We start from the raw sequence: 8045 nt of genomic DNA on the forward strand, positions 1-8045 counted from the left end.
GCAGGAATGGAGGGTAGGAGGGAGGGAGGGAGGGAGGGAGGGAGGGAAGGAGAGAGGGAAGGATGGAGGGGGTTGCAGCGTAGGTACAGGGTTCTGGGGGTGGGAGGAGGAACATGTTCTGGAATCAGTGATGCAGACTGTTGTGGGTACACTAAAGTCTTCTGCAACTCCTACCTCTGTCTTCCTCAATCAAGTTAAGACCACAGCTGCACAGAGCAAACTGCTGACTCCAACAGAGAATGCTAAATGCCATACAAATCAGTGTTAAAATCCACTGTGCGGTAAGGGCTGGAAATTGCCTCTGAGGAAGGAATGATATCATGTTCTCTACTATGCGGAGATCATCAGTTTTGGAGAATCACTTCACGGTATGGATTTAGGCAACTGCTAATTTTGCCCTTTATTGTAAAGAAGGAAAGAGGGGCCGGGGGATTTAAACAAAGCAGGTCCACAGCTAGCATACAATAAAATCTGAGTTAGCCAGATTGTTAGGAATTGGTGGTTTTGTTTAGCCAACTACGAGATAGCCAGAAGTTCTCTTCATTTAATATTATGATTCCTGATTAATCTATATTACTTCCTTTTTAATAACAGACATATGAATATGGTTACTAACTCAGAGACTGGAAAACCTCCAAGGCTACTGTTAATTAACAAAAGCCAATGCTCACCTTATAGACCTGCAGCCATGGAGAGAGAAGGCTTTCTTTCAGCAGCATGTGGGCTGCCCCTCGAGGTGAGCGACATAATGCATTGAGCATGCTCATGTGTTTGACACCCAGGCTGGTTTGTCACTATCTCTTCACTAAAATGATGTGGAGACAAAAAGTCCGGTTCACACTAAGACAATTTATTGAGAATCTACTAAGGTAGTTTCCATGAGAAATGTCTCCCAAAGGCTCAAGCCTTTGCACACTTGATCCCCAGTTGGTTGCGCTGATTGGGGAAATTATTAACCTTCGTGTAGCCTTGCTGGAGGAAGTATGTCACTGGGGCAGGCTTTGAGGGTGCATACGTAGCCTTGTTCCACTGTACTTCCCTTTCTGTTTCGTGTTTGTAATTAAAGATGTGATCTCTCAGATTCCTGCCCTGCTGCTGTGCCTCCCCTGTCATGGCGGACTCTCCCCCTGGAACCAGAAGATAAAATAAATCCCTTCTCTCACAGGTTGCTTTGGGCGGTGGTACTTTATCACAGCTACAGAAAACGACAGACACAGCAACTCTACAGCACTGCACTTCCTGTACACCGCACCTCACACTGTTCCACTCTGTGTCTTAGCGGGCTGATTCCAAAAATCAGCATTCTATATGTGAGTTACCAGAGAGATCTGAAATGGTAGTCTGTGTCCAAGTAAATTACATTATTGGCTGTTTCCTCCCTCCCTGCAGCCTGTTCCTGAAGATTGAATCCAGAGCCTCTTGCAAGATAGGCATGTTTTAACACTGAACTACGCCCTCAGTCTTAGGCTTCTCCTTTGTGTGAATACCTATGTGTGTGTGCACAGGTACATATGTGTGTTAGCATTTTGTCTAAGCTCTGCCCCACAGTTACCTGGCAATAGCCAGGTGTGCCTGACTCACTATCAAAGCGGTCGCCTGCCCCCTCCTCTCTCTTGCTCTCTTGCCTTCTTGCTCTCACTCTGTCCTCTCCCTCCTGCTCCCCCTCTCTCCCTATCCCCCCCCACATGCTCATGGTTGGCCTCTACTTCTCTACTCTCTCTCTCTACCTTTCTCTGTCTCTACTACCTTCTCAACTCCCCTCCCCACACCCTGAATAAACTATACTCTATATTATACCATCTTGTGTCTGATCCCTCAGGGGGAAGAGACGTCTCAGCATGGGCCCTCGGAGGCACTCTCTTCTTGCACACCTGAATACACATCCACCATACATATTCTGTCTCTCCTTATATTTTTTATAAAACACAACAATGTGTGCATGTACAGGTGAAGTCCAGAGGTCAACCATGGGTGCTTTATTTTGAGATAGGATCTCTCCCTTGGGTCTGGGGCTCACTAGTCGGGCTGGCCAGTGAACCCCAGGGGTCCTCCTGTCTGTGATGTCCTTGTACTGGGGTTCCAAATGCATACCACCACACCCTGCTTTTTACACGGTGCTGGTGACAGAACCCAAGTCCTCAAGCATCTATGGCAAGCATCTATCTGCGCAACTCCTTGGGTGTTTTGAGACATGTTCCTGTACCACAGGCTGGTCTGAAACACACTGGGTAGCCCAGGTTGAGCTCAAACTCACTTCTGCCTCAGTTTCCATGGTCCTGCAATTGCAGGCATGAGTTACCAAGCCCTGCCCTATTCCTATCTTCTTAATTTTTGGGTGGCAGCACTCTGAACCTTGGCGGGCTGGGAGACACAGGAGATCATCAATCGGTGGGTGGGGCTGCTGAGGGTGGTTGTGTGAGGAGGGGTGGGTAGAAGCCTGGTGAGTGGGGCTGCTGAGGGTGGTTGTGTGAGGAGGGGTGGGTGGAGGCCTGGTGAGTGGGGCTGCTGAGGGTGGTTGTGTGAGGAGGGGTGGGTGGAAGCCTGGTGAGTGGGGCTGCTGAGGGTGGTTGTGTGAGGCGGGGTGGGTGGAAGCCTGGCAGAGGACCACAGGGCTTTCATCTCTGCCATCTTGTGGCTTACCTGCAATTCTTCCCAGGAAGAAAGCAATGGCTGCGTGGTCTCCATCAGTGTCTCTTCTCCACTAAGAACATAAAGCTGTTAGGTCATTAAAATTGGGTCTCATTCATCTCGCTTACCCATGTTGTATTTTGAAATCTCCTTTTAAGTCACTGCCTGTGTTTGATAAGTGTGGTCACTGATATTTACCATAGCTCCTTACTATGCCAGACATTGTAATCACTTCCTTAATACATGGTGTGAGGCTGGTGTCCATCTAAATTAGGACTGGATTTTTTTTTTTTTTTTTTTTACTATGAGCAGTATGAAACCCATTGCACAGCAGATTAAACCACAAAGCTCTTTATTGTTAGGGATCTCTTTGTTAAGGGATCTGGAGATAAGTGGACATGGAAGAGGAAGGGTTAGGTAGGTAGATTGCTTCCTGAAGCCAAGGCACTTTGGTCCTTCAGCCTTGTCATCTTTAGTGTGATGATGTCCTCTCATGTCCTTAAGATGGAGATCACGCACTATCATGTCACAATAATTCCATCAGAAGCCAGGGGACCGAGGGTCAGGAGCTTTCTACCTATTTCTTAACAGAGGGGAAAATGTCTCTCAGAAGTTTTTCCCTTCACGCTCACTGGCCATGGTTCAGTCACATGACTCCCTGTAACATCACCACCACCAACAGGGATCACCCCCTAGCTCTGTGAGACGCTGATCAAAACTGGAATTCTGCTTATCACCAACCCTAACGAGGAACAAGACAGACGTGGTCACCGGGCAGCAGTGTCGACTGGGCATTCGCCATACTTGACACATGGGAGAACGGAGGCTCAGGAGGTTGGCTGTGGTCAGGCTGCGATGACAAAGGCAAGCTTGGGCAAGCTTCTCCTGAGGAGGCTGCTTCAAGAGCCCTCCACAGCCCCCTAACGTGTCCAGGCTGGGACTTGCCAAAAGACGGAGCTGTTGTAGGTCACATCCATGGAATTTATTACTGAAGGCATCAGGAAGACCAGTCTCCAACAGCAGCTATACTGGAAGGTCTCAGAGCTGCTATAGCCTGCGGACAATGCTGGTCTGACTAAACATGAATATCACAAGAGGTTAGTTTAGTTTTTTGCTTGAAAATGGAGATTAAGGGAGAAAAACAAGAACGAAGGGACATCTTTAACGAAAGCAAACGTTTATCATCCTGTGTTTTGCAAGCTTTCACAGCCCTTTCCATCTGTCCTTTATCTTTTTTGTAGAAACAGCTAATTTCTTTCAAATGCTGTAAACTGGAAAAATCTAAAGTGCTCATCAGATAAACCAATTTAAAAAGAACTACTACTGACTTCTCTTTACAAAGTGCACAGAGTATCTGACTTGCTTCTGATAAGGTCTCTTTAAGTAGCATTATAATTAAGCCCACACAGAACGAGAGCGCAGCTGGACTGGCGCTGAGGTGCATGCGAGCTGGGCCCAAGACACCCGCTGCATCTCAATGACCATGTGTGACCTTTGTGCAGCCACCCATCCTGTTCTCTTGATACCATTATCGTCATCACAAGCCACTTGCCCATCACCTCAGTGTGCCCCTGGATTGATCTATGAGAGCTTTGGGTGTGGTCATGCTCCCTGGGTCTGGTCAGAAAAAAAAAAAAAAAGGTGGGAAACCAAAGTGGTACCCTTCCTTCTCCCAACATGGAACCGCCCCTCAGACTGATTGGGTCAGCCAAAGCAGGGTTGGGTGCAACGGTGTGTAACATAGAGAGAGAGGGTGAAGATGGGAGTGGACGAAGGAGCAGGCCTCCAAACCTGGCTTTGCTACTCCTGGCTTGCCTCAGTTTCCCTCTCTATGAAAGTGGGCATCACAGCACCTGCCCTGAAGACAGATTATATTTAGAGTGATATAGAATAAAATCTGGATGTGTTGTGGATCTTAGAGTCATCACTGCAAGCCTTTTAATGAACAATGGACGGGGTCTGTCTGTTGGCGAGAGTGATTCTGCCTGCGTTGTTATTGTTAGAGTGGTTTGTGGAAATGCACAGGAGACATTTGCGTTAATTTTTAATGCCTTATAAAGTGCATAACACTTTGGGGGGGCAGGGGGTTCAGCACAGAGGAGAATGAAAGGCAAGCCACCTGGGGGCGCTGTACAGAGAAGCCAACGGTGGCAATGTTATCCCTCTGGCTTCCCTGCAAACAGTTTCTTTTTACAAATGTGGTTTTTGGTATGCAAATCACTGAATGCAGATTTTTGTGTGCAAAATACAGCCTAGAAAAATGGCCTCCCTGCCAAAGAAGATAGGAGATGTTGGCTACCATGGAGCGAAATGGTAGCAAATTCCAGGTCCCTTCTCCCACTGCTCTGTCTAACAATGTATGGGGTGAGCAGATTTTTGGCATGCTAAACTGAACTATTTTGGCTTTAGGTTGTGTGTTCTTGTGATAAAAGTGTGCTTATTGAAGCCTGTAACTACTTTTTGAAGCCATAATAACGTGTCGTGGTATTTAATTTAGCATTTCACAACAGCGTACCACCTCCAGCTAGCAAAACCGCTTGTTCTGAAATCACAGATGGCTTCACATCTGAGGGTAGGGCTGCCTGACTTGTGGGCTTCCTGCTTTCTGCAAAGAATTGTGCTTACTCAGAGACTTCATTTTACACTTCAGAAAATGTTCCCTAATTAATGCAGTCCTTAGTAAGGGGAAGGAAGGCACGTCATATTAGAATAGTCTTTCTTCGGGAGAACAGGCGAAGCCAGCACTGAATTCTCAAGGCAACATTTTATCATCGGGGCAGAATAATAACATGGCTCTTTCCCGGTGTTCCTTACCAATTCCAAAGCCTCTCCCCATTGGCTCCTTTCAGGAGAGGAGATGAAATACAAATATATTCCAAGGTCACTTGTGACAGGGCCGCTGGTCTCCTCAACTTGGGATTATTTGTATCCACGATTATGCTTAAGAGACCAACCACTGTAAGCAGTAGTCCCGGCTCACACGCCTCTCCCTAGCCTTACCTTCCCCTTACACTCAAAGATTTTTTTTGCTCATGTCGGGTGTTTCAAAACTTGCCACCTTGCCAAATGAGATGCTCATTAATTTTCCAAAAATGAAGTTTTATTTAAAAGCGTTCTTGGGACAGTGCACACAGTCTGAAAGCAAAGCTAACAAGTGTAAGGCTGTCATCGCCCCTGGTGGCTGGAAAAGAGGGAAAGGGAATCTTCCTGGGGACACTTGTTCACATGCTCATTCGTGCATTCGCTGCTTTGTGCCTGCACTCATTTATGCATTCATTCATGCATTCATGCATGCATTCGTTAGCCTGGCTTCCTGTTCACCATGCGATGGGTATTGCCTTGGGCACAGGAAGGCACAGGTGAAACTATCCCTAGTTATTGATCAGGGTCTCCCAGAAGAGGCCAGTGCACAGCTACAGAGAAAGTGTGCGCCAGACACCCAGGTGTGCACAGGAAGGGTTGCGCACTCGATCATACTGGCAGCCATGGTAAACCGCTTGGATGTTGGCAAAGCTTTGGAAGCTGAACAGAAGTGGTCCAGATGGGTGGGTAGGTGGGGGTGAAGAAGCCCTGAAGGCAGAGGACTCAGTGAAAAAGAAGGTCTGGTGACTTGAGCTGCCAACAGCTGGGCAAGTCTTTCAGTTGAGAAATTTCTTTGACCTAAAAATAGGGGGTGGGGGGAGGGGGACATGGGGAAGAGTCTCAAGTGTGTCTGTCTTGCCTGTTAAAATTTCTGTTCCATGCCTCATGTTCGGCCACCTATGGCTTGAGCAGGTAGCTATCACAACCTGTGACCAGTCAACTTGCCTCCAGCATCTTCCTGCACTGATGTCAAAGACTCTGAAGTGCCCACCCCCGCCCATCTGAAACCACTCAGACAAAACCAACCTTAATCCTAGAGCAGAGGTTCTCAAACCGTAGGTCTTGACCCCTTTGAGGTCATGTATCAGATATCCTGCATATCAGATATTTACGTTAAAATTTACAACCGTAGCAAAATTATGAAGTAGAACAAAATAATTGATTGTTGGGGGTCCTACAACATGAGCTGTGTTAAGAGTCTAGGATGGTACCCCGCTCTGACGTGTTCCCTCCTGACCACTGGCTCTGATCTGGAGAGACTGCAGCTAGCCATGGTATCACAGAGCAGCCTGGTACGGAGGGAAGATGCTTCATACAGTGTTTGGAGACTCCTAGAAGTCACTACACTCAGCTGGCCGAAAAGCCTTCAAGATGCAGTCACGAATTCACACTATGCATAGCCACCACCAAGAGTATAGAGGAAGAGGTTCGGAAGGAGAATGGGACTTTGTAAATATTTGCAAGTAGAGCCAGTTCAGTGACACCTGGGGCTATGTTCCCCTTCCAGGCCAAGGCAGACATGGCTTGTATTTGCTGGGGAGTTGCACTACTCAAAGCATAACGTAATGAGTCAATGTGATCTGTGTTGCAGAATGTCATTCAGTAGGCCTTAATGAAATTAATTATTCTAGATACAAGCCAAAGGACAGTCTGGCCACATGTTGTGGAATCATGCAGGAAGCCAGTCATTGCAAAAGTGAACATCAAAACCAAGGTTGAGAAAGCCTCCTGGGTGTGACCATAAACATTCGATTAAGAAGCCCGGGATATGGGCTCATGACTAGAATTTGTCTGCGGCCAAGGATCGGGAACCTTTATCCTTTTAGCACAACTCTGAATGGAAGAGAGATCCAACACCAGGAACCCAGGGGAGCCCTGTTGCTGTTCTCCCCGCCTCCACCCCCCCACCCCCCACCCCCGTCCCATCCAAGAAGATAAACACTTGAAAGTCTGCCCAGATCTTGTAATCTTATTAATCTAACAAAGAGACTCAGTATGTGCCTCCACCAGGGTGATCAGTGTTTACCATGTAATTTGCAGCGAGCTGATAAACACGCCCCGGCTGCAAGGAGGCAGGCACTTGGCAGAAAATGGTGGAAAGGATTAAGACTAAAGTTTCTGGGTAACTCTTTGCCCACTTCCCCTGCCTCTGGTCTCCCTGCCCCTGCCACCTCCCAGTTCAAAGGTATCTTGTATGTGGCATCTTCTGGTTTTGCCACCCCCACAAGGTTTCTGCCCCATGCTTCTGATTGAGAGAGATGGCCCCTTGAAGGTAATCTTGCAGGCAGCTCTGGCATTCATCTGTCTTGTGGTAGACCTTAGCTTTTCTTCTTCCTTTGGTCTGTAGGGACAATGAAGTTTGACAAAAGGATCAAAGGCTGGTTCCATGTAGACCAAGTCTCATACAACAGTGAGCCTTTGGTGAATGCAGGAAAGAAAGAACTTACAAGGTGAATGGAATTCAAGTAGGTAAGGTAGTGTGAGTTATGGTAAGTCGGTCAGCACAGAGGTCTGGAGGCCCCAGGCTTGGCCCAGGCAACCCTTCCTGATGAGGT

The 8045-nt window shown here is 47.5% G+C and overlaps 1 long non-coding RNA gene across 1 annotated transcript in view; it reads left to right on the top strand.

The window, feature by feature from the left end:
* Positions 1-3942, top strand: part of LOC110322844 — a 12651-nt gene extending 8709 nt beyond the window's left edge. The window contains exons 2-3 of the long non-coding RNA XR_002380605.1: positions 595-736; positions 3870-3942. This is a non-coding gene — a long non-coding RNA (uncharacterized LOC110322844). The remainder of the gene's footprint in view (positions 1-594; positions 737-3869) is intronic.
* The last annotated feature ends 4103 nt before the right edge of the window (positions 3943-8045 follow it).

The sequence above is a fragment of the Mus pahari genome, chromosome 6 (assembly GCF_900095145.1).
Source record: "Mus pahari chromosome 6, PAHARI_EIJ_v1.1, whole genome shotgun sequence".
Taxonomy (NCBI): Eukaryota; Metazoa; Chordata; class Mammalia; order Rodentia; family Muridae; genus Mus; species Mus pahari.